Here is a 25,798-nt window from a genome sequence, read left to right as displayed (position 1 = left end):
TTCATGTTTAAAGCATTATGCTAGATGAAAGAAGCCAAATAAAAAGTAGTACATACAGCATCATTCCATTTTTATGATATTCTAGAAGCGAAAATTATGGTAACAGAAAGCCAATCAGCGGGCGCCAGGGACTAGGGAATGGGAAGAAGGATTAATCACAAAGGGCATAAAGAAACTTTTTGGGGTGACAGAAATGTTCCGTGTTATGATGATGAATATATTTGTTGATGTAATCAAGCCTGCACTCACAAGTTGTAAATTTTATGTATATTATATCTCAATAAAGTTAACTCTCTCCAACACAAAACAAGTGAACCAAACTCTTCATCAATTTAAAAAACACAACCACATGGGAAAAATATAATCATTTCAAATAATTTTGTAATATATTACTCTGACCAAATACACTGATGCATAAGAATAAATCTTAAACATCATATTGAGTAAAAAAGAGCAAACAGAAAAACAAGTAATTCACTTATATTACCTTCAGAAACAGAAAAAAAACTTAGTTTTGTTAAAGGCTATAAACATAGGGGGGATAAAAAGTAAAAATAAGGAAATAAAGAATTAGTATAAATTCTTATACACTGATAATTGCTAAAAAAGGAGGGAAGGAGAATAATCCAGGAGGGCCCCATAAAAAGATTCTGGGGTGTGATGATATTTCTTTTTTTTTTTTTTTTTTTGGTCTTGGTATTGGTAAAGATGTGGACATTTTATAACTGTTCTTTAAAAGAATGAATATGGTCTCATAAACTTCACTGTAAGAATGTCATATATCTCTGTATTTAAAAAACTTAATTATAGCCATTAAAGAATAGAGATACAATCAATAGCTTCCAAACTAATAAAGGGGAAAAAGTATCATAGAAATTCTATTGATCCAAGGCAGGGAAGGATTAAAAAAAAAAAAAAGACACAGCTGAGACTGAAAACAAGATAAACATCTCTTTGAAACAGAAACTGAAAAAAATGCAAGCGGTCAGCAGGGCTGAGCCTACGGGCCTGCTCAGCTCTGGGTATGGAAGCAGCAACTGGGAGTTTCAGCTATGTAAGGTGACACACCAGAAAAAGATCCATCCAGCACAAGGAATTAGAGAGCTAGAATCACAACTCAGTGCCAGGGACTGGGGTGGAGTTGCCCTGGTCATGAAAGGGCACTGGGAAGGAAAAAATCAACAAACTGTGGCTGACCAACACAACATGTGGCTACAGCTTTTAAGAAGCTACGGGCATAAGGAAATGGGAAGACACATAAACAGCCTCGTAAACAAGAATGGAAACCAACCACCTGCTGGCTCAGATCATGATCTGCATTCTGTCTATGCCACAGGAGAACTTGCGCATTAAGCTCTCATTATATTACATAAGACGTGGTTCTGGACTGGGAAGCCATATGATTCTAGTGAAGGCAACCAAACATGTGAGACTAAGAGACTGAGAGACAGAACTTCCCACTCCAAATGAAGCTGCAAACTACATCCCAAAACATATGAAATAACTACACACAGTCAACAAAATCACTAATTAGAGTGTTTTGACAAAAGCTTTAAAATCAGTGGGTTTTGAATGTACCTGAAAATAAAAAGGAATGAAGTTCTCATACATGCTACAAAATAAACACCCCAAGACATTTTGCCAGGTATAATAAACCAGACACAAAAGGACAAACACTGTAGGATTCCACGTAGGTATCTAGAATAGACAAATTAATAGCGACAAATAGCAGATTAGTGATTATCAGAGCCAGGGGGAGGAGGCATAGGGAGTTGTTGCTTAATGGTTACAGAGTTTCTGTGTGGATTAATCAAAGTTTTGCAAATAGCCGTGATGGTTACATAACACTGTGAATGTAATTAATGCCACTGAATTGTACTCTTCGATACTGTGAAAATTGTAAATTTTATGTTATACATCTTATCACAATAAAAATAAAATATATAAGGCAAAATAGAGCTCAAGGAAGATATACACATCCACAATTATAGTGGGGGGTGCTTACTTACATGCACATTACCTATCATAAAATGATAGAACTAGTGAACAAAAATTAGAAAGGTTATAGTACACTTAAATAACAGACCTAAACTGCTTGATTTGTGTAAACTGCTTACACACATGTGTATATAAAGATTGCTCCCAAGAAATACATAAAATATATTATTCTAATGTGTACATAGCATATTTAGAAAAGTTGCAATGCTTTGGGTATTCTTTCTTGGTATCTGGTCAAAAGAATCAATAGTGTATAAATTATAATCTCTGCAATAAAATTAGAAATAAATTTAAGATTGTTTAAAAGGAAATTTGCCTATAACCTTTCATATTTGAAACCTTTAAAATGTAAAGAGGATATCATAATAGAAAAATCATAAATGAACACATGTGAAAGTGCTACATATCAAAATTTATCAGATGCAGTTAACTGGGATTTAGAGGTAAATTTACACAATTAAATATATATACATATATACTATGTATAGGTGCATAGTATATACATATATACCTACATATAATCAAGTGATTTTAGGGTGCCTAGGTGGTTCAGTTGGTTAAGCATCCAACTTCAGCTCAGGTCGTGATCTTACAGTTCATGAGTTTGAGCCCTGCATCAGACTCTGTGCTGACAGCTCAGAGTCTGGAGCCTTCTTCAGATTCTGTGCCTCCCTGTCTCTCTGTCCCTCCCCAACTCTCTCTCTCTCTTTCTCTCTCAAAAATAAATAAACTAAAAAATTAATTTAAAAAATGAAATGATTTAAAATTAATTAGTTCAACATCAAGATCAAGACATTAGAAAAGGAACAAGAATAATCTGAAGAAAATAGAATATAGAAAATAATAAATATGAGATCAAAAATCAATGAAATGGAAAATAAAAAAAAAAACAAGAGGGAATTCACAATCTTTTTTTTTTTTTTTAGTTTCAGGTGTACGATTTAGTGATTCATCACTTATATACAACACCCAGTGTTCATCACAAGTGTCTTCCTTAATACCCAATACCCATTTAATATCCAACACCCCTCCCACCTCCCCTCTAGCAACCCTCAGCTTTTTCTCTACAGTTAAGAGTTTGTTTTATGGTTTCCATCTCTCTCTTTTTCCTTCCTCCTCCCATATGTTCATCTGTTTTGTCTCTTAAATTCCACATATGAGTGAAGTCATATAGAATTTGTCTTTCTCTGACTGACTTATCTCACATAGCATAATATTCTCTAGCTCCATCCATATCATTGCAAATGGCAAAATTTCATTCCTTTTTATGGCTGAAAGTAGATTTATACTTTTATTATGGTAACAAATAGTTGTTGAAGTGAGATCTATAAACATATACAGAATTATTATATTTAAATTCATATAGAACAATATTTACATTTTTAAGTTACAGCTTTGAAATCAGAAGATGAAGTACAGCTTCAGTTTGCAAGAAAGAAAGAGAAAAACAAAATAAAAATAGACAAAGCAGTAAAAACATAACTATCTGTTTCTGATACGTAGAAATGCTCAGAAAGCTACATCTTCTTAATCTTATTGTCCAAATCATTAAAATATGGATGATTCAGTGCCATTGTGCCAGAAATTCATTTGGCAGGATCATAGACCAACATTTTTGAGAACAGATCCAAGCCATTTCCATCCAAGTTTTTGACATGGGATGCCAGACTTCCTGGTTTCCCCTTGGGAAATGTATTCTTATAGTCCTATAAAGATTCCACCTCTGGCCACACTTCATTATTGGGGGTGGCCAAAGCTCTGAAAATTCTGAAGAGTTAATCAATTTCTGAATCCCCATGGAAAAGTGGTTTCTTAGTTGTTAATTCTGTAAACATGGTGCCTAAACTCCAAATGTCAACTGGAGTTGAGTAGTGAGCTGACCCCAGCATTACTTCTGGAGATCTACACCAGAGCATCACTACCTCATGTGGTATATTCTAACAGGTATTCCAAAAGCTCTGGCAAGGCCAAAATCAGCCAGTTTAATTGTTCCTTTGTCATCAATCAATAGATTTTGAGATTTTAAGTCTCTGTGCAGAACTCTTCTGGAGTAGCAAAACACAGTCCCTTGTAGGATTTGGTACAAGTAACTCTTAACAAGTGAAGATTCCATGAATTGACCAGGAGGGATGGAATCTAAGTATTTCTTGACATCCATGGAAGAGAATTCAAAGATGAGATATAAGCTGGAACCTTGCATAAGCACGTCTTGAAGACTGACTATATTTGGATGACAAAGTTCTTTTAATAGAGAAATTTCCTGAATTGCAGTACTAGAAACCCTTCCTCTTCACTTTCTAGTCTGATTTTCTTCATGGCTACCACTTGACCTGTAGTTTTGTGTCTACCCTTACACACAACTCCACAGGTACCTTCTCCAATTTTTTCTATTTTGGTATAGTCTTCCATAGTTAACCAGTGAGGTGGTACGTCCCGGCTTTTGTCCCATGACGAAAGTGGTGGTGGCTACCACATCGGCGTCACTCTCGCCTCAACTTCCAAGAGCCAGGTTTTTCTTTTTTTCTTAAGCACTACGTTTTTAATATAATTGTTTAATCATGAATAGAGCTTAGTGATTGAGAGAAAAACTGTGCCACTGACTAACAACAAGGAAAAGTGTAATTCAGACCTAAAGGGAAAAATACAAAAACCTTAGCATCAAACAGACCAGGAGTCAAATCTGGACTCTACCATGTCCCATTGGCGTGACCTTTAGCAAATATCATTTCTCTGATTCGGAGTTTCCTCCTCTGCAGAGTAAGGATCACACTGCTCACCTCACAGAGAGCTGGGAGAATTAAATGAGAAATCAGGTGTTCAGAGGTCAGCATTACTGCCCAAATCATGGTAGGGGTTCAACAAATATTAGTTCCCTCCTACTGCCTCCCATGCAACTTTTATCAGCAAGCATCATAAAAGGGTTTGGAAACTGCTAAAATGTATTTCCTCATGTCTGGATTCACATTATATATATATACCACAATTTCTTGATCCATTCATCGATCTACGGACATTTGGGCTCTTTCCATAATTTGATTACTGTTGATAATGCTGTTATAAACATCAGGGTGCATGTATCTATCCCTTTGAATCGGTATTTTTGTATCCTTTGGGTAAATACTTTGTAGTGCAATTGCTGGGTCGTAGGGTAGTTCTATTTTTAATTTTTTGAGGAACCTCCATACTGTTTTCCAGAGTGGCTGCACCAGTTTGCATTCCCACCAGCAATGCAAAAGGGTTCCTCTTTCTCCACATCCTCACCAACATCTGTTGTTTCCTGTGTTGTTAATTTTAGCCATTCTGATGGGTGTGAGGTGATATTTCATGGCAGTGTTGATTTGTATTTCTCTGATAATAGTGATGCTGAGCATCCTTTCATGTCATATTGCTTTTTAACATTAGTTCGCTAGTTAAAACAGTAAGGAAAAATAAACATAGGATATTAGAATTGAGAAATAAGAGCCCAAACTGTTTGTATTTCAGATTTGACTATTGTCTACATAGAAAATTCAAGAATATCTATAGATAAACCCTTAGAATCAGTAAATGTGGTTAGTGATGCTACTAGATACAAAGAAAAGAATCTACAATCCTCATATATCTCCAGTTATAAAGTAGACTTTTTTCTACTACTATTAGGGTAGTAGAAAAAAATATTCCATTTATAACAGTGACCAAAATTTATGGGTGTCCACAAAGAAATCTAAATGATTTTTTACAAAACAAACTACAAAACATTATTGAAGGATGGAAAAGAAAACATAAATTAAGAGGAAAAAATGTCAACTCCAAAAATTGGAAGACTCTCCAGCAAAGACGGAAATTCTCTTCAAATAAATCTACAAATTAAATATAAGCACAAAGCCCCACCAGAGTTTTCCATGGAAATTGACAAAGAACCAAAAATCTCAAAGACAAATTTGAAGAACAGGAAGGGAGACATGTTATAAAGCAACAGTATTTAAGACTGTCTAGTATTAGCCCAGGGACAGATAAATCAAGCAAATAAAACAGAAGTGAGCAGTAGACTCAAAATAGCCCTGCTCACATATGGAAACCATATATAACAAGTATGTTCAAATGGATACACCATTCAATAAAAAGTCTGGTCCAACTGATTATGAATACAGAATAAAATTAGGTTACTACCTAACATAATATACTGAAAAAATCCCAGTTGGATGAATATCTAGCTGCAAAAGACAAATTAGTGTTTTAGAAAAAAAAAGTAAGGTAACATCTTTATGACATTATTGATATTGATAGTTTTTATTTACATTACAAATAAAGACTTGGCATAAACCAAGAATATAAGGTAAAATGACATTCTATTGACATCTCACCACTTGCAGATTTACTTTTGAACATGTGGGCTTTAAAGTTGCCAAGAAAGGGGAGTGGAGAGCTTTCAACTGGCTTGGAAGTAATATGTAACTTCCACTTAACACTCAATTAGCCATGATCAGTCCCAACTTAATTGCAAGGGAGCCTGGGAAACATGGGGGTGCACTTGGAACCTGGGTGGTAGGGGTGACTAATACTTGGCTCTTCCACAGGTTCTTGATCTATGATTTCTATATTTCATTTAATTAAGCCCTTATTAATTTTCTATTGCTGCTGTAACAAATTACCAAAAACTTAATGCCTCAAAACACCTTCAATTTATTGCATTGCACATTTGGAGGTCAGAAGTCCCACATGGATTTCACTGGGCTGAAACCAATATATTGGCAGGGCCATGTTCCATCTAGAGGCTCTATGGGATAATTCATTTTTTCTTGTCTTTTTGATCTTCTAGAGGCTGCCAAAATTCCTTGAACATGGCCCTGACCAACAATCAGATCATTTCAATCTCTGCTTCTATCATCAACTCTCCTTCTCAGACTTTCCTGCATTTCTCTTTCACTTATGAGGACACTCATGATTACATTGGACACACCCAGATAATACAGGATAATCTCCCTGTCTTGGGATCCTTACCTTAATCTCATCTGCAAAGTCCCTTTTGCCAGATAAGGTCACATATCCACAAGCTGTGAGCATTAGGATGTGGCCCTATTTGTAGAGCCATTATTCTGCCTACCACACATGGAATGATCCAATTCTTGTAAAACATACAAACACACACACATAACTGGAAATTTATATGTGCCTATAAATGCAATTCTGTATGTGTAACAGGATGTTAAATTTAAAGATGTAATAAATTATATTCTAAAAGGCTTACTACACTATATTCAGAATTTGAAATAGGGTAAGTAAAACTGGTTGAAGCTAAGAGATTTTGTGAGAAAGATTTCTTTAGAACAAACTATGAGTGTTTGTCACATACACACCGAGTGGAAGGGTGGGGGGGGTATGTTAGAGGGTACTAACTTCTCTCAGGAAGGAGTCCTGTAAGAGCACTTAGAGGGTATGACATAAGTTTCTTGGAGGTGTGGGGCTGGATGTCACAGAAAACTAATATGTGACAAAGGCCTCAGGATTCTTTTTTTTTTTTTTTTTTAACGTTTATTTATTTTTCAGACAGAGAGAGACACAGCATGAACGGGGGAGGGGCAGAGAGAGAGGGAAACACAGAATCGGAAGCAGGCTCCAGGCTCTGAGCCATCAGCCCAGAGCCCGATGCGGGGCTCGAACCCGCGGACCGCGAGATTGTGACCTGAGCCGAAGTCAGACGCTTAACCAACTGAGCCACCCAGGCGCCCCAAGACCTCAGGATTCTAATGGAGAGGGGCTGTCGCTGTTATCCTGGGGTGGCAGAAGAGAGAAAGCGAAACCGGGCTCTGTTGGGAACATGCTAAACTTCCACTGACATGTGGCAAAGGATACAAGAGTATTTCCTGTGGATCAGAACACAAAGGAGAGAGCTAGCCTGGAACCTTTACAACTCCTACTCATGAGGTTGACATTGAGATGGGACCCCAGAAGAACATCGGAATGGAGCGCACGCTGAAATAACAGAGACTGAGTAGTATAGCTACCAAGAGATGAGAATGCAATTTTATATGTGTAAACAGGATGTTAAATTTGGAGATAAAAAACAGGTATATTCCAAATTACTTACTAAGCTATGTACAGAATTTGAAATAGAGAAAGTAAAACTGTCAGTGAATGAAGAACATGTAAAAAAACACCCATGCCCAGGAGTGACACCAGCATGAAGGTGGAACAGGAAGTCCCAGTCTCTTATTTCCCCACAGAGACACCAACGCAATGATATACAGACTAAACTGCCTTTGTGAGAACTCGAGAAACCAGTTAAGAATTTGCAGCACCCCTGGGGAGGGCAAAGTCAAGAAGAGCCACATGGAAGCTGGTAAGAAAGTTTGTTTCATTGACCTGGCATATCCCCTCCCCTTCTGCAGCACAGAACATTGGTAGAAAATGCCCAACCTGTGGCTTCTCCCTAGGGAGAGACAAAGAAAAGTGGAACATCTATCAAACACTCTGGCCTTTCAAAAGGCTGTCCCAAGGACTAGTTTTTGTCTCATTTAACTCAGTTCTGACAGGAACCAAAATAGTTTGGATGCCTAGGGGCCACTGAGAACAAAGGCTAGCATGGTGGCTTGTTGCAACACCAGAGAGATTGAATTACCATGGGCAGTCACCAAGGAAAGGAAATATTATAAGCTCCTGAAAAAGAAACAAGGCAAGCTTCTTTAACACAGAAATCACATGCACAAGCTCAGAGAAGTCACATATGCATAAGTGAGTTGAGATGCTCCAGAATCTCTAGCCAGCTTGATTTTTGAAGATCTTCCCAGTACAAAGCCAGTCCATAAAGACCGGGAGAGATGGCTATTTTTTCAAATGCCCAAATTTCAATAAAATCACAAAGCATGCAAAGAAACAGAAAAATACGGCAAAAATCAAAGGAACAAAATAAATCTCCAGAAACCATCCCTAAAGAAATGGGGATCTATGAATTACCTGACAATGAACCATTAAAAACAGCCTAAAAGATGCTTGATGAGCTAAAAGAGAACACTGATGGACAACTAAATGAAATTAGGAAAATAATGCATGAACGAAATGAGAGTATCAGCAAAGAGATAGAACCTATTAAAAACAAGATCAAAGAGAAATTCTGAAGCTGGAGTATACAAAAAGAGAATTGGAAAATTCACTCGCCGGATTCAACAACAGACTTGATCAAGCAAAAGAAACAGTTAACATGAAGACGAGTCATTTGAAATTATGAGTCAGAATTATAAGAGAAAAAAGAATGAAGAGAAGTGATAGGAGCCAAGGGACTTATGGGACACCCTCAAAAGTATACTACTCAAAAGTGGTAATATATGCATCATGGGAGCCACAGAAGAGACAGGGAAAGGGGTGGATGGTCTATTTGAAGAAATAAAGGCCAAAAATGTCCCAAATTTGAGAAAGGTAATGGATACACAAGCTCAAGAAATAAAAAGAACTCCAATTGGGATAAATACAAAAAGGCTCATGCCAAGACACATTATAATCAAATTGTTAAAAGTCCCAAAGAGAATCTTGAAAGCAGGAAGAGAAAAGTGACTCATTACATATAAGGGAGCTCCTATGAGATTATCAGCAGATTTCTCAATAGACAGAAATCTTGCAAGCCAGAGGACTTGGGATAATCTATTCAATGTGATGAGAGAAGAAAACTGCCAAACAATACTGTATCTGGCAAAGCTGTCTTTCAAAAATGAAAGGGAAATTAAGATTTTCCTAGACAAATGAGGGCTGAAAAAGTCCACTGCCACAAGAACTGCCTTACAGGAAATGCTAAAAGGAGTTCTTCAAGTTAAAGCAAAAAGACACTGGATAGCAAATGAAAACAAAATTATAAAGCTCTCTCTCTGGGAAAGATCAATATAAAGACAAACAGTACTGTAATGTTGGCACATAAATCGCTTTTAATTCTGGCATAGAATTTAAATGACAAAGGCATTAAAAACAACTATAAATCTATGTTAATTGGTACACAGTATAAAAATATGTAATTTGTGGGGCACCTGGGTGGCTCAGTCGGTTGAGCGTCCGACTTCAGCTCAGGTCATGATCTTGCGGTTCATGAGTTCAAGCCCTGTGTCGGGCTCTGTGCTGACAGCTCAGAGCCTGGAGCCTGCTTCAGATTCTGTGTCCCCCTCTCTTTCTGCCCCACCCCTGCTTGTGCTCTCTCTCTTTCAAAAATGAATAAAAATAAAAAAAAAATTTTTAATGTAATTTTGAGACACTGGTAACATAAAGCTGAGTGAACAGAGATGTAAAGCAATAGAGTTTTTCTACACAAGTTAAATTATTATCAGTTCAAAACAGATTGATACGGGGGGGGGGGGGGGAATGAGTGAAATAGGTAAAGGGGATTAAGAGTACTTTAACTTGATGAGTCCTGATAATGTATAGAATTGTTGAAGCACTATATTGAAAACCTGAAACCAATGTAACACTGTGTGTTAACTACTGGAATTAAAATTAAAGAAAAATAAAATAATAAAGTAGATTGCTGTAACTTTAAGATGCTTTTTGTAATATTCATAGTAACCACAAATAAAATACTATAGAAGATACATGAAAGAAATGAGAAAGGAATCAAAGCATATAACTACAAAAGAAAATCAATGAAACAAAAAGGAAAGTAGCAAGCCAGGAAGAGGGACAAAATAGCTACAAGACACATGGAAAATCATTAACAAATGGCCATAGTAAGTCTTACCCTATTACTAATTACTTTAAATGTAAATAGATTAACCTACCAATTAAAAGACATCAAGTTATTGAATGGGTTAAAACACACAAGATCCATCTATATGCTGTCTACAAGAGACTTAGCTTTAAAATCTAAGAGCACACATAGGCTGAAAGCAAAAAGAGGGAAAAGACATAATGTGCGATAGTAAATAGGGCAGGGGTGAACATAATCATAACATAAAATAGGTAAGTTAAAAACTGTCACAAGAGATAAAGAAGGACATTTTATACTGATAAAAGGAACAATTTATCAGAAAAATGTAAGAATTATAGATATATGCACCTAACATCAGAGCTCCTCAATATATAGAAAAAAGTTGACAGGATAGAAGAGAGAAATAGACAGCAATACAATTATAGTAGGAAATTCAACAGCCATCTTTTAATAATGGCTAGAATAACTAGACAGAAAATCAATAAGGAAACAGAAGTCTTGAGCAACACTACAGACCAATTAGATCTAACAGGCATATACGAAACATTCCATCCAAGAACAGCAGAATACACATTCTTCTCAAATGCACACGATACATCCTCCACAAGAGACCCCATGTTGGGCCACAAAACAAGTTTTAACAAATTTAAGAAGACTTAAGTCATGCCAAAGATCTTCTCCAAACACAATGAGATGAAACTAGAAATCAAGAGCAAAAGGAAAATTGAACATTCACAAATACGTAGAAATTAATACTCTTAAACAACCAATGAGTCAAAAATGAACATAGTATCTTCAGACAAGTGAAAGTAATAGAAAAACAGCATAGTAAAACCGATGGGATGCAGGGAAATAGTATTAAGAGGGAAGTTTATGTCAGTAAACAGTTACATTAAAAAAGAAGAAATATCTCACATAAATGACCTAACTTTCAACTGTAAGGAACTAAAAAGGAACAAACTAAATCCAAAGTAGCAGAAGGAAAAAAAATAATAAATTTTAGAGCAGAAATAAATGAAATAGAAAACAGAAATACTGAAAAAAATCAACAAAACATAGAGTTGGATTTTTAGGAAATCAACAAAATTGGCAAACTCTTAGCTAGACTGAGAAAAAAAGAGGACCCACATAAATAAAATAAAAAATAAAAGAGGAGATATTACACCTGATGCCAGGATTATAAAAGAAATATAAGAGACCACTATGAACAATTATACACCTACAAGTTGGATAATCTAAAAGAAATATATAATTACTAGAAATATAGAACCTAACAAGATTGAATCATAAAGAAAAAAAGTCCAAACAGACCTATAATCACTAAGGAGACTGAATCAGTAATCAAAAATTTCCCCCGAAATAAAACCTCAGGGCCAGATGGCTTTTCCAGAGAATTCCACCAATATTTAAAGAAGAAAATACCAATACTCTTCAAACTCTTCCAAAAAATTTCAAACTCAGGACTCCAGCATTACCCTGAAACCAAAACCAGAGAAAGACATTACAAGAAAAGAAATCTAGAAGCAAATAACCTTGATTAATATTGATACAAAAATAGTCAACAAAATACTAGAAAACTGAATTCAACAGCACATTAAAAGCATTCCACATAGTTACAAACAGAGAGGGAGGGAGGCAAACCATAAGACACTTTTAAATACAGAGAAAAAACAGAGGGTTGATGGGAGGTGGGGGAGAGGGGAAAATGGGTGATGGGCATTGAGGAGGGCACTTACTGGGATGAGCACTGGGCATTGTATGTAAGCCAATTTGACAATAAATTATATACAATAATAAACAAATTAATTAATTAAAAATAAATAAATAAAAGCATTCCATAGTGACCAGGTGGGATTTATTCATAGAATGTCAAGATGGTTCAACACATGAAAACCAATCAATTTAATATACCACATTAACAGAATGAAGGGAAAAAAACACATGATCAATTAATGAAGAAAAAGCATTTAACAAAATTCAACACATTTTCACAATAAAAACACTCATAAAACCAGGAATCAAAGGTTATTATCTCAAATAATTAAAGGCATATATGAAAAGCCCGCAACTTATACTCAATAGAGGAAAACTCAAAGTTTTTCCTCTCAGATAAAGAACAAGAGAAAGATGCCCATTTTCATCAGTTCTATTCAACATAGTACTAGAAATCCTAGCCAGAGAAATAGGTCAGGACAAAAAAAAAAAAAAAAAGACATCCAAATTCTAAACGAAGAAATAAGATCATCTCTGTTTACAAATACATGATCTTATATGCAGAAAACTAAAGGTATGCACACACACACACACACACACACACACACACACACACACACACGAATGCTGTTAAAATAAACAAATTCAGCAAAGCAGCAGGATTCAAAAACAACAACCCAAATCAGTTCCATTTGTATACACTAAAAATGAACAATCCAGAAAGGAAATTAAGAAAATATTTCCATCTACAATAACATTAAAAAGAACAGAATACTTAAAAGTTTTATTTATTTCCATAAATAAATGGAAAGACATCACATGTTCATGAATTGGAACACTTGATAACATTAAAATGTCCATATTACCCAAAGCAATCTACATATTTAATGCAATCCCTATGAAAATCCCAATGACAATTTGCAAAACTAGAAAAAAAATTCTAACATTATATGGAATCTCAAGGAATCCCAACTAAATCTTGAAAAAGAACAAAGTTGGAGGCTTCACATTTCTTGATTTCAAAACATATTACAAAGCTACAGTAATCAAAACACAGAGTTGTACCATGGAAAGACAGACATATACACCAACAGAAGAGAACAGACAGGCTAGAAATAAACCCTCATGTATTTGGTCATATTACCTTGGACAACATGGCCAAGACCACACAATGGGTAGAGAACAGTATCCAACAAATGATGCTGGGAAAACTGGACATTCACAAGGAAAAGAATAAAGTTGGATCTTTACCTTATAGTATACACAAAAATGAACTAAAAATGGATTAAAGACCTACGGGTAAAACATAAATCTGTAAAACTATTAAAAAATATGGGAATAATTTCACGGCAATTGATTTCGCAATGATTTCTTAGATATGATACCAAATGCACAGGTAACAAAAGCAAAAGGAGATAAATGGGACTACACCAAACTTAAAAAACTTCTGTCCATCAAAGGAAACAATCAGGGTGAAAAGAACCTACAAAATAGGAAGAAATATTCGCAAATCACAGATATGATAAGGGGTTAATATATACAATATGCCAAGAACTCCTATAACTCAACAACAATACCCTGATTTTAAAATGTGCAAAGCACCTGAATAGACATTCCTCCAAAAAAAAAAAAAAATACACCAACAAGCTTAAGAAAAGATGTTGACCATCACTAATCATCAGAGAAGTGCAATGAGGTATCAAAAAAAAAATAAACCAGAAATAACAAGTATAGGTGAAAATGCAGAGAAATTGGAACCCTATGCACTGTTAGTGGGAATGTAAAGCGTCTCAAAAAATTAAAAATAGAATTACCACATGACCCAGCAATCACACTTCTGGGTATTTATCCAAAAAAATTGAGACAAGGATTGAAGACATTCGCACACTCATGTTGATTGTAGCATTATTCACAAAGACCAAAAGGTGGAAGCAACCCAAATTTCCACTGAAGAATGGATGGATTAAAAAAAAGGTGATATATACATACCATGAAATATTATTCAGCCTTAAAAAGAGAAGGAAATTCTGTCATATTCTACAACATGGTTGGGACTTAAGGACATTAAGTCAGTCACAAGAAGACAAATAGTGTATGATTCCACTTACGTGAAATATCCAAAGTAGTCAGACTCATAAAACAGAAAGTAGAATGGTGGTTCCCAGGGGCTGGGGGAAAGGGGAAATGGGGAGCTGTTGTTCAATGGGTACAGAGTTTCAGTTTTGCAAAATGAAAGAGTTCTAGAGAGCAAGTGCACAACAGTGAGAACACGATTAACCCTATGGAATGGTACACTTAAAAATGGTTAAGATGGTAAATGTTACTATTTTTTAACCACAATTAAAATAATACAAAACACCCAGGCCCAGAGACCCTGAAACCTTCTTATAAAATTCATTAGAGTTTAACACTTTCCTGCCTACCTCCCACACCCATCTCCCCTTCTTCCCTATTTCCCATCCCTTTAGATTCAACTAGAGTGGGTCAGATACCACTGCTAGTGACAGGGAAAGAAGTAGCTAGGAAGAGGGAGAAAAGGGGCAGGTGGTCTCCAGCAGCAGGTGGTCCATTTATAGTAAGCCCTGGGAGGGGAAGGAGGGATGGCTTGAATTTGCGAGATTGAAGTGCTGATCCATATATAGCATTTAGCATTCTAATTTCTAATAGAGGACTATAATTTAGAACTTAAGAGTTAACTAGGAAGGAGCAGATGAGTCAATAGATATGCCCAGCGGTAACCTATTGGCAGAAGAAGAAATTTCCCACTGAGCCTGTTGAAAGAGATAATGGAGAGCAAAAATAAAAAATGTTTTCAATTTATATCCAATGCATTTTACCTGTCCAGTATACTGGCTTCAACTGCTAATGTACATAATGTTAACGTAGAGGAAAAAGTTGGGAAGGCTGTACACTAAATGATTAACAGTAGCCATCTGTGGGACTGGATTAAAAAGGGGAGCATTTGGGGGCACCTGGCAGGCTCAGTCAGAAGAGCAAATGACTCTCGATCTCAGGGTCATGAGTTCGAGCCTCATGCTGGGTGTACAGATTACTTTAACAAATAAATATTAAAAAATTTAAAAATGGAAATGGGAGCATTTGAAAGATTTTTATTCTTCACTCACTATACATCTATAATATTTTAATTATTTGCAAGGAGTATATTATATTATTTATGTAAGTGATATGTAATTTTTATTTATTTTTTATTTTTTGATATGGAATTTTTAAAGTCAGAATTTGGAATTAACATATTATGCAGGTTTATTTCATATATAGGTAATTGGTCTGTCTAAATACTGTCTACTTTGTTATAACCAGACACTAGTGAACCTCTTGGGAAAGACAAACTTTCTTTGAAATTGTTGGATCCAGCATTAAAAATGAGGCCAGATGTGCGGCACCAGGGGGGCTCAGTTGGTTAAGCATCTGACTCTTGATTTCAGCTCAAGTCATGATCTCACAGTTCATGAGACTGAGCCCAAGTTGGGTTCCATGCTGACAGTAGGGAGCCGGCTTGGGACTCTCTCTCTCTCCCTCTCTCTCTGCCCTTCCTCTACATGCACCCTCGCATGCTCTCTCTCTCTTTCTCAATAAATAAACATTTTTTAAAAAATGAGGCTAGATGTGAAGACTGGGTTTTCTATTTTTTTTTCCTTTTTCTATAGCAAAAAGAAGAAGAAAGAAGGAGGAAGTAAAGGAAGGAAGGAAAGAAGGGAGGGAGGAAGGGAGGGAGGGAGGAAGGAAGGAAGGAAGGAAGGAAGGAAGGAAGGAAGGAAGGAAGAAGGGAGGGAGGGAGGGAGGAAGGGTGAGGTAAGTCCAATCTCCTTTTCCTTATAAATTCTTAGAAAAAACTTACTAACTCTTACCAGTTACTGCTCATAGTGAATTTCACAAAGAGTGAATATTAGCATTATAGTGTTCTCTGTTTGTATTATTTTTCTCTTTTAAAACATCTTTATGGATAGCACAATCTTATGTTGAAATTTTGAATCAATATGGTGCTTTCTAAAGTTAAGAGTTACTAACAATGTCTTTACTCTTTTTTTTCTTTTAAACACAGAAAGGACATCAGCTTACAGACACACACAAAGACTAGGGGAACCTCCAATTGGTCAAAAAAGCAATGTGGAAAGCTTTCTTTGAAGATAATTAATGACAAATGGTAAACATTACTTTCCTGGATATTCTGCCATTATTCTGGCCCTTCCTCATATGCTACCACTAGAATCTTATAGGAGCTGCTTCCTGCCAACATAAGCATTGTGTGAAAACTTTACAAACATCACTGGGAAGAATAAACCAATGACCTCTGTATGACTTCTTAGCAACTTTGCAAGCCAGAGGCCTAATTTGACATGTGGATTTGGTGGTTTGACCATCCTTGGCTAACATCAGGTCCACATGTAAGAGGGGTGTGCAGTGGCTCCATACCCCAGGGAACCAGCTCAGTCTCATGCGCCATGAGTCACAGTGGAGAGGAGAGCCTCCTTCCTGGCCGTCTTGACTCACTGCGGAGCAGAAGAGGATGCTCATTGGGGTTGTGGTCCCGTTACGCGAGAGACCGCGGTGAGCTAAACAACTGCACCAAGATGCAACCAAATCCCTCAAATTAGGAGAGAACAGGATGAGAACGACCAAATTCACTGATGGTTTGAGTTGGCAAAATTCTATGAAGTTCTAACATTAGCTCTACGCTCATAAATCATGTTTTCCTTGGTCTTCTCAACTTCTAGTAATTAAACTGCTGCACCTCAAGTTGCCTTTTCAACAAATTCTATAGGAATTTGTATTCTGCTTAAGAGTGGATTAAATTTAAAAGTCTATCTTGGATCAGACTGGATCAGTCTCAACTTGTCTCAGAACCCATGTCTCTTTGGACGGTACCTATCCTGCCCTTCCCAACAGCCATCCACCATTGGGTTCTTCTCTAGGGTTGGTAGTGTGTTGTTTGTTTTTAATTGAAACCTTGAATCCCAGGTTTTTAACTTACTTACCTATAAAATAGCATCGTTTTATGGGAACTAAACTGTAATGTATCCTAGTGATTTGCCAAATTCCTAAATTACTAGAAGGATTGCCCCTTTCAGATAAACTCTGTACTGTTTTAGTTGCAAACTAATAAAGGGAATAGAAAGAAAACATTAGAAGAAAATGTGTTAATCCCTCTTCATCATATGACCAAACATAGCCTCTCTTCGAATCTAAAGTGACTTACCAGCTTAAATCACTCAGGGACCTATAGTTTCATGTACCATTCACTCAAGGCTTCCCTCAAGGCGGCTCACACACTGCTACCTCGACTTCTTTTCCTATAATGCTTGCCCTTCTCTATCTTCTGCTTACTTTCTTACTGCTCTACACCACTCACATCCTTAAAGATACAAGTTACAATTAATCTTGAAGTAAATATTGCCATAGATGCCTCACTCTGCTGGGATTTCTATTCTGTAGTCACTATTTATTATTACTTTTGAAGTATAATTTACACAATGTTATATTAGTTTCAAGTGTAGAACATACTGATTCAACAATTCTATACGTTACTCAGTGCTCAGAGAATCACTAGACATATTATTACAATATTATTGACAATATTCTGTGTGTTGTACTTTTCATCAATATGACCTATTTATTTTATTACTGGAAGTTTGTATCTCTTAATCTCATTTATCTGTTTCACCCCTCCCCCAAACCCCTCTCTTCTGACAACCACCAGTTTGTTCTCTGTAATTAAGAGTCTGTTTGTTTGTGTCATTGTTCATTTGTTTTGTTTTTTAGATTCCACTTACAAGTAAAATCATATGGTGTTTGTCTTTCTCTGACTTATTTCACTTAGAATAATACCTTCTAGGTCCATCCATATTGTCACAAATGGCAAGATCTCATTCGTTTTATGGCTGGATAATATTGCATTGTGTGGTGTGTGTGTGTGTGTATACATATACATATACACACACACAAAAATAGACACGCAGATAAACAGAACAGAATAGACAGCCCATAAATAAACCCATGTTTATGTGGTCAATTAATCAATGATAAAGGAAGGATGAATATACAATGAGGAAAAGACAGTTTCTTCAATGAATGGTGCCAGAAAAACCAAACAGCTACATGCAAAAGAATTAAACTGGACCACTTTTTTTTGTTAACTTTTTTCATGTTTATTTATTTTTGAGAGAGAGAGAGACAGAGAGCGACAGAACATGAGTGGGGGAGGGGCAGAGTGAGGGATACAGAATCTGAAGTAAGCGCCAGTCTCTGAGCTGTCAGCACAGAGCCTGACACGGGGCTCGAACTCACAAACTGTGAGATCATGACCTGAGCGGAAGTTGGATGCTTAACCAACTGAGCCACCCAGGCACCCCTAAACTGGACCACTTTCTTACACCATACAAAAAAATAAACTCAAAATGGATTAGATACTTAAATGTAAGACCTGAAACCATATAACTCCTCCAAGAAAATTTGGGCAGTCATCTCTTTGACATAGGTCTTAGCAACATTTTTTTCTACGTATGTCTCCTCAGGCAAGGAACACAAAAGCAAACATAAACTATTGGGACTACACTAAAACAAAAAGCTTTTGCACAGTGAAGGAAACCATCAGCAAAATGAAAAGGCAACTTACTGAATGGGCATCTGTATATATATGCAAATGATATATCCAATAGGGGGTTAATATCAAAAGTATGTAAAGAACTTACCTAACTCAACACCAATAAAAGCAAATAATGTGATTAAAAATGGGTAGAGGGCCTGAATAGACATTTTTTTCCCAAAAAAGACCTACAAATGGCTAACAGACACATGAAAAGATGCTCAGCATCACTAACCATCAGGAAAATGCAAATCAAAACCACGATGAGATATCACCTTACATCCGTCAGAATGGCTAGAATCAAAAAGCCAAGAAATAACAAGTGTTGGTGAGGATGTGGAGAAAAAAAATCCTTTTGCACTGTTGATGGGAAGGTACAGTGGTGTATCTACTATGGACAACAGTATGGAGATTCCTAAAAGAAATTAAAACAAGAAAAACTCTATGATCCAGTAATGCCACGACTTTGGGTATTTACCCAAAGAAAACAAACACTGATTTGAACGGTATATTCTGTATTCTCTTAATTCTTGCTGACTTTGACTTAAATCTTTACCACTCCATCATTTTCAAGACATGGTTTTCTCTAGTCACTCATGACTCTTCTCCTGGCACTCTTCTGAGCTTTGAGTTCACTGTGTCTAAGTTTCCTTTTAGTCTCTTCTGCTTCCACCTACTCCTTAAATGATGATATTCCCTAGGATTCTGTCCTGGGTTCTCCTCCTTTCTCAATCTGTATTCTCCCTGAGTGATAACAACCTGAAGTGTCTATCCTAAACTCTTTAAGTTTATAATCTATATGCCTACTAGACACACAATTCCAAACGAACCACACCTATTTCAAACACAAAATGTTCAAAGGGGAGTTTATAACACAGACCCTGCGCAATCCAACTTTCCTCCTGAATTTCTAATTTAAGTTAATGGTAAAATTCTCCAACCAATCCCCCCTTCTCTATTCTTATTTTTCCAAAGACAATAGTCAGATTTTGTCTATTTTATCTTTTTAATAGCTTACATACATATTCATTGCTTACTTTTCAATCCACACTAATGAATATTACTGATTTCCATTATAAACATAACTATTGCAAGCCTACAGTCTTTCATCACATCTCATAGAGACTAACTCATAGTGTCACTCATAGTGACAGTATAGAGGACAGTTTAGATGAGAGCATTGTATTTGCATGAGCATTGTAAAATGCTTATTCATCGTGTCATCATTCAACAAATATTTCTAAGTACCTGATCTGGGACAGAAAAAAGGTATAGCTAGCCAAATGCAAAGCTGGAGGGGGAGGGGCAGAAGAGTTGGGCATATAATGGTAGAATTTTCTGCATTAACTTCTATTTTTACACTTACATAGCTTAAGTAGAACAGTGTAAATATGTTCCACGTGATTTAGATAATTCTTCCATATTTAAAATAGCTATAGGTTTCCCTACTACCTCAAATCCATGGAAGTCTGGGAAAGAGAAGAAAACTCATTTAAACATTTTTCTTTGGGATGGAGACGGGTTACTAAATTGTTAATTATTGAACCAAAGAAAAGTTCACATAACATAAAATTACCATTTTAAAGTTAACAATTCCGTGGCTTTTATTTGATGCATTTCAAATGTTGTGCAACCACCGTCTCTATAAAGTTCTAAAACACGGTCATCACCCCAACGGAAAATCTCTCATTTTCCTCTTATTTCGTCAAGCACTTGTTCCTATTCTACTCCTCCTCCCCTAATAAGCATAAATGTACATTCTCTCTATCGATTTACCAATTGTGGAAATTTCATATAAATGGTATCATATAAACCTGATCTTTTGTGTCTGTATGGTATCGTACAGGATCTTTTGTTTCATTCACATTGTATCATGTTTCAGTACCTTATTCCTTTTTATGGCTAAATAATATTCCATTGCATACATATACACCAAATTTTGTTTATCCATTCATCCATTGATGGATGTTTGAGCTGTTTCCACCTCTTTTTTTAAGTTTATTTTATTTATTTTGAGAGAGAGAGGGAGAGAGAGCGAGCGAGCACAGGAGGGGCAGAGAAAGAGGGGGAGAGAGAGAGAATCCCAAGCAGGCTCTGCACTGCCAGCACAGAACCTGACACAGGGCTTGATCTCACCAGTTGTGAGATCATGGCCTGAGAGGAAATCAAGAGTCAGACGCTTAACCGACTGAGCCACCCAGGTGCCCCAAGCTATTTCTATCTCTTGGCCATAGTGAATAGTGCTGTGGTGAACATGCATGTACATGTATTTATTATCTTTCTTAATTATTATTTTGTGTCTACACCTAAAAGTAGAAATGTTGGGTCACACTATAACTTTTTGAGGAATGCCAAACTGTTTTTCACAAAAACTGAATCATTTTACATTCCCATCAACAATGGACAAGGGTTCCAATTTTTCCACATCCTTGCTAATACTTTTATTTTCCATTTTCATTGGGGGAGTTGTTTTGTTTGTTTTGTTTGCCATTCTTGTAGGTGTGAAGTGGTACTTCACTGTGTTTTGATTTTCATTTCCCTAATAACTAATGATGGATGTTGACAGTCTTTTCACGTCTCATTGGCCTAGTATGTATCTTCTTTGAATAAATGTCTATTCAAGTCCTTTGCCTATTTTTTCATTTGGTTGTCTTTTGTTGCTGAGTCATGAGAGTTCTTTATATAATCTGGATACTAGATTCTTATCAGATACATTATTTGCAAATATTTTTTTCCCATTCTGGGGTTTTCACTTTCTTCTCTATTGTTCTTTCAGGCACAAAAGTGTTTAATTTTGATGAAGTCCAATGTATTTACTTTTGTTGTTTTTCATACTTTTGTTGTCAAAGCTAAGAATCCACTGCTAAATCCAAGGACATAGAAATTTACCCCTATGTTTTCTTCAAAGAGTTTTATGGTTTTATCTCTTATCTTTAGACTACTTGCTCCTTTTGAGATATTACATCTGCCTACTATCTATATATCATCTATCTATATCTATATCTACCATTGATGTAGGGGTCCAATTCCACTCTTTTGCATACGTATGTCCAGTTGTCCCAGCATGATTTGTTGAAAAAACTATTATTTACCCTATTGAATGGTCTTAGCATCTTTTTTGAAAATCACTTCGCTATAGATGTTTGAGTTTATTTCTGGACTCTCAATTCTATTTTATTGATTATACATCTCTATTCTAGTATCACACTGTCTTGATTATTGTAGTCTTTTATTAAGTTTTTTAAATTTATTTTGAGAGAGAGAGAGCACACAAGCAGGGGAAGGGCAGAGAAAGAGGAAGAGAGAGAGAGAGACAATCCTAAGCAGGCTCCACACTCGGCAAGGGGCTGGATATAGGGCTTGAACCCACCAACTTTGAGATCATGACCTGACTCAAAATCAAGAGTTAGACACTCAACTGATTGAGCCACCCAGGCGCCCCTATGGTAGCCTTGTTGTAAGTTTTAAAACCAAAAAATATGGATTCTCCAACGTTGTTCTTTTTCAAGATTGACTTGTCTGTCTGGGCCCCTTGAAATTCTATGTGAATTGGGAGATTAGCTTTTCCCTTTCTGGAAAAAAACACTATTGACATTTGGTAGAGATTGTATTGAATCTGTAGATGGCTGTGAGAAGTACTGCCATCTTAACAACATTAAGTTTTCAATCTATGAACATGAGATGTCATTCCATTTACTGAGTTCTGAAATTTCTTTCAGCAATGTCTTATGGTTTCCAGTGTATAAATCTTTCACCTCATTGGTTAAATTCATTCCTAGTTTTTTTCTATGTTTGTATAAATAGAATTCCTTTCTTAATTCTACTTTCATATTTTTACTTCCGGTGTATAGAAACATACCTGATTTTTTGTGTTGATGTTGTACCTGCAACTTTGTGAAGTTCATTTATTAGCTCTAGTAGGGTTTTTAAAACATTCTTTGTATTTTCTACATATAGGGCTATACCATCTTTGAATACCTATAGTTTTACTTCTTCCTTTCCAATTTGGATACCTTTTGTTTCTGCTTAGTTCCTTCCCTACCCAGGGACCAGGGTCACCGACTGGGAACACAGGCTGCCATCTTCAACACCACTACAGAGCCTGGAGGGGCCTGGTCAACGGCAACTAAAAGCACCCAAAACTATTTTATTATTCAAAGTTGCCCCTTCCTTGATTCAGCACATGCTTGTTGCTGTAAACTTTTATCTGTTTTCCAGACTTCTCAGAGAGTTTATTCCAATAGTGTTTGCTTAATTTTTTAATGTTTCTATGGAGGAGTAGGTTATTGGAGCTGCCTGCTCCACCATTGTCACCAATGTCATCCCAAATATTTTTCTTGTGGTGCATGGCACTATTCTAGGCTAAGGAACACCAAAATAATATTATTCACACCTGTCAACATGCTTGATCCATTTTGAGCTATAATTGACTATTTGGTATTGGACCAACTTCCTACCAAGGATAACCACAAGTTTGAAAAGAAAACAGTTGCATCTTAGAGTAACCAAAATAGCCAGGAGAGAGAGCTTAGGTATCTCACCTTAGATAGCCTAGTAGAGATTTTTATCACCAGCAAGTATACTCTAACAAAGAATGAAATAATTTCAAATGTAATCCCAGAAAAGCAAAAAGTACTAGAAGGCAAAGTAAAGGGCATATGCATATATATAAAAACATATACATATACATATATATGTAAATAAATAAATAAATATATATATATATATATATATATACATATATATGGGTAAATCTAAATTTCTCTATATAAAGAAAAATACTATTTTGTTGGGTTTTTAAATTTAATAAAATTAAAATACATGACAACAAGCACTCAAATCAGGAGTTGGATAAATGAAATTAATGTTCTAAAGTCCTTGAATTGTCCAGAAACTAGAAAAGTATTAACTTGTAGTACATTCTAGTAAGTCAGAGATTCATTTTGTAATAATAAAGTAAGCCACAGAATAAGAAAAATACACACAACACATATAACTGACATAGGAGTCATATCTAAAGTATAGAAAAACCGGGGCGCCTGGGTGGCTCAGTCGGTTAAGCATCCGACTTCAGCTCAGGTCACGATCCCACGGTCCGTGAGTTTGAGCCCCACGTCAGGCTCTGGGCTGATGGCTCAGAGCCTGGAGCCTGCTTCCGATTCTGTGTCCCCCACTCTCTCTCTGCCCCTCCCCCGTTCATGCTCTGTCTCTCTCTGTCTCAAAAATAAAATAAACATTAAAAAAAAAATAAAGTATAGAAAAACCTCTTAGAAATCAATAAGAGATGGATAGCCTAATTTTAAAATGGGCAAAGGACTTGAACAGGAATTTCACAAAAGAGAATATCCAAATGGCATACAGACATATGAAACAATGCTAAATTCTTTTTTATCATCCAGGAAATGAAAATTAAATCAACAATGTGATACCTTACATATGCATCAGAATGTACAACATCACAAAAAAACCTTCATGCTCTTTTCCACAGTGGCTATGCCATTTTTACATTCCCACAAACAACATACAAGGGTTCTAATTCCTGCATATCCTTGTCAACATTTGTTATCTTTTACTAACATCTATCCAAACTGGTATAAGGTGATATTTCATAGTGGTTTTGATTTCCATTTCTCTGATGATTCGTGATGTTAAGTAGCTTTTTATATATCCTGTTCGCTATTTATATGTCTTCTTTGGAGAAATGTCTATTCAAGTCCTTTGCCTATTTTTAAATGGGGCTATTTGTGTTTGTTCTTGTTTTCTTTGTTAAATATTTGTACAAGTTCCTTATATATATTTTAGGAAGTGGGGGGAATTAATATCTTATCAGACATGTGGTGTGCAAATATTTTCCTCAGTTTTTAGGTTGCCTTTCCATTCTGCTTTCTCCCTTTACTGAAGGAAGCTTTAGTCTGATGTAGTCCCACTCATCTTCTTTTGCTTTGGTTTCCTGTGCTTTTGATGCCATATCCATATATTCATGAAATTATTGCCAACACTAACATCATGAAATTTTTACCATTTTCCTCCAGAGTTTTTACAGTTTTAGGTCTTATGTTTAAAGCTTTAATCCATTTTGGGTTGGTTTTTGTGTATGCTGTAAGGTAGGGGGTTATTTTCATATTTTACATGTGGATATCTAGTTTTCTCAACCCCATTGGTTGAAGAGATGACCTTTTTCCCATTCTGTATTCTTGACACCATTGTTGAAGATTAGTTCCCTATATACATGTGGGTTTATTTCCAGGCTCTCTATTATGCTCTATTAGTCTGAGTCTGTTTTTATGCCAGTATCATACTATTTCAACTATGGCTGCTTTGTAATATATTTTGAAATCAGGAAGTGTGATGCCTCCAGCTTTGTTCTTTGCATTGGCTATTCTAGGTCTTTTGCTCTTCCACATAAATTTTAGGACTATTTTTCCATTTCTGCATAAAACGCCCTTGGAATTTTGATGGGAATAGCACTGAATATGCAGATTGCTTTGGTAGTATGGACATTTTAATGATATTAACGCTTCCAATCCATGAACACAAGGTGTTTTCCACTTCTCTATATTTCCTTTAATTTGTTTTATCAGTGTATTATCGTTTTCGGTGTACAAATTATTCACCTCTGACATATTTTGGTTTTGATGCTAATGTAACTGAGAACATTTTCCTAATTTCCTTTTTGAGTAGTTCACCGTTAGTGTATGGAAATGCAACTGATTTTTGCATGTTGATTTTATATCCTGCAACTTTTCTGGATTCACTTATTCATTCTAACAGGTGTGTGTGTGTGTGTGTGTGTGTGTGTGTGTGTGCGCCTACGTACATAT

At 36.0% G+C, this 25,798-nt stretch overlaps 1 long non-coding RNA gene and 1 pseudogene across 1 annotated transcript in view; both read right to left on the bottom strand.

Annotated features, from left to right (window-relative positions):
• LOC109268045 (uncharacterized) overlaps window positions 1-25,798 on the bottom strand; it is a 102,954-nt gene that overhangs the window by 73,371 nt on the left and 3,785 nt on the right. The window lies entirely within an intron of this gene.
• LOC109268044 (cyclin-dependent kinase 1-like) lies at window positions 3,504-4,407 on the bottom strand (annotated as a pseudogene).

This window comes from Panthera pardus, unplaced genomic scaffold (assembly GCF_024362965.1).
Source record: "Panthera pardus isolate Hobbes unplaced genomic scaffold, ASM2436296v1 HiC_scaffold_8, whole genome shotgun sequence".
Classification (NCBI taxonomy): domain Eukaryota; kingdom Metazoa; phylum Chordata; class Mammalia; order Carnivora; family Felidae; genus Panthera; species Panthera pardus.
This window is presented reverse-complemented; position numbering and strand designations above follow the sequence as displayed.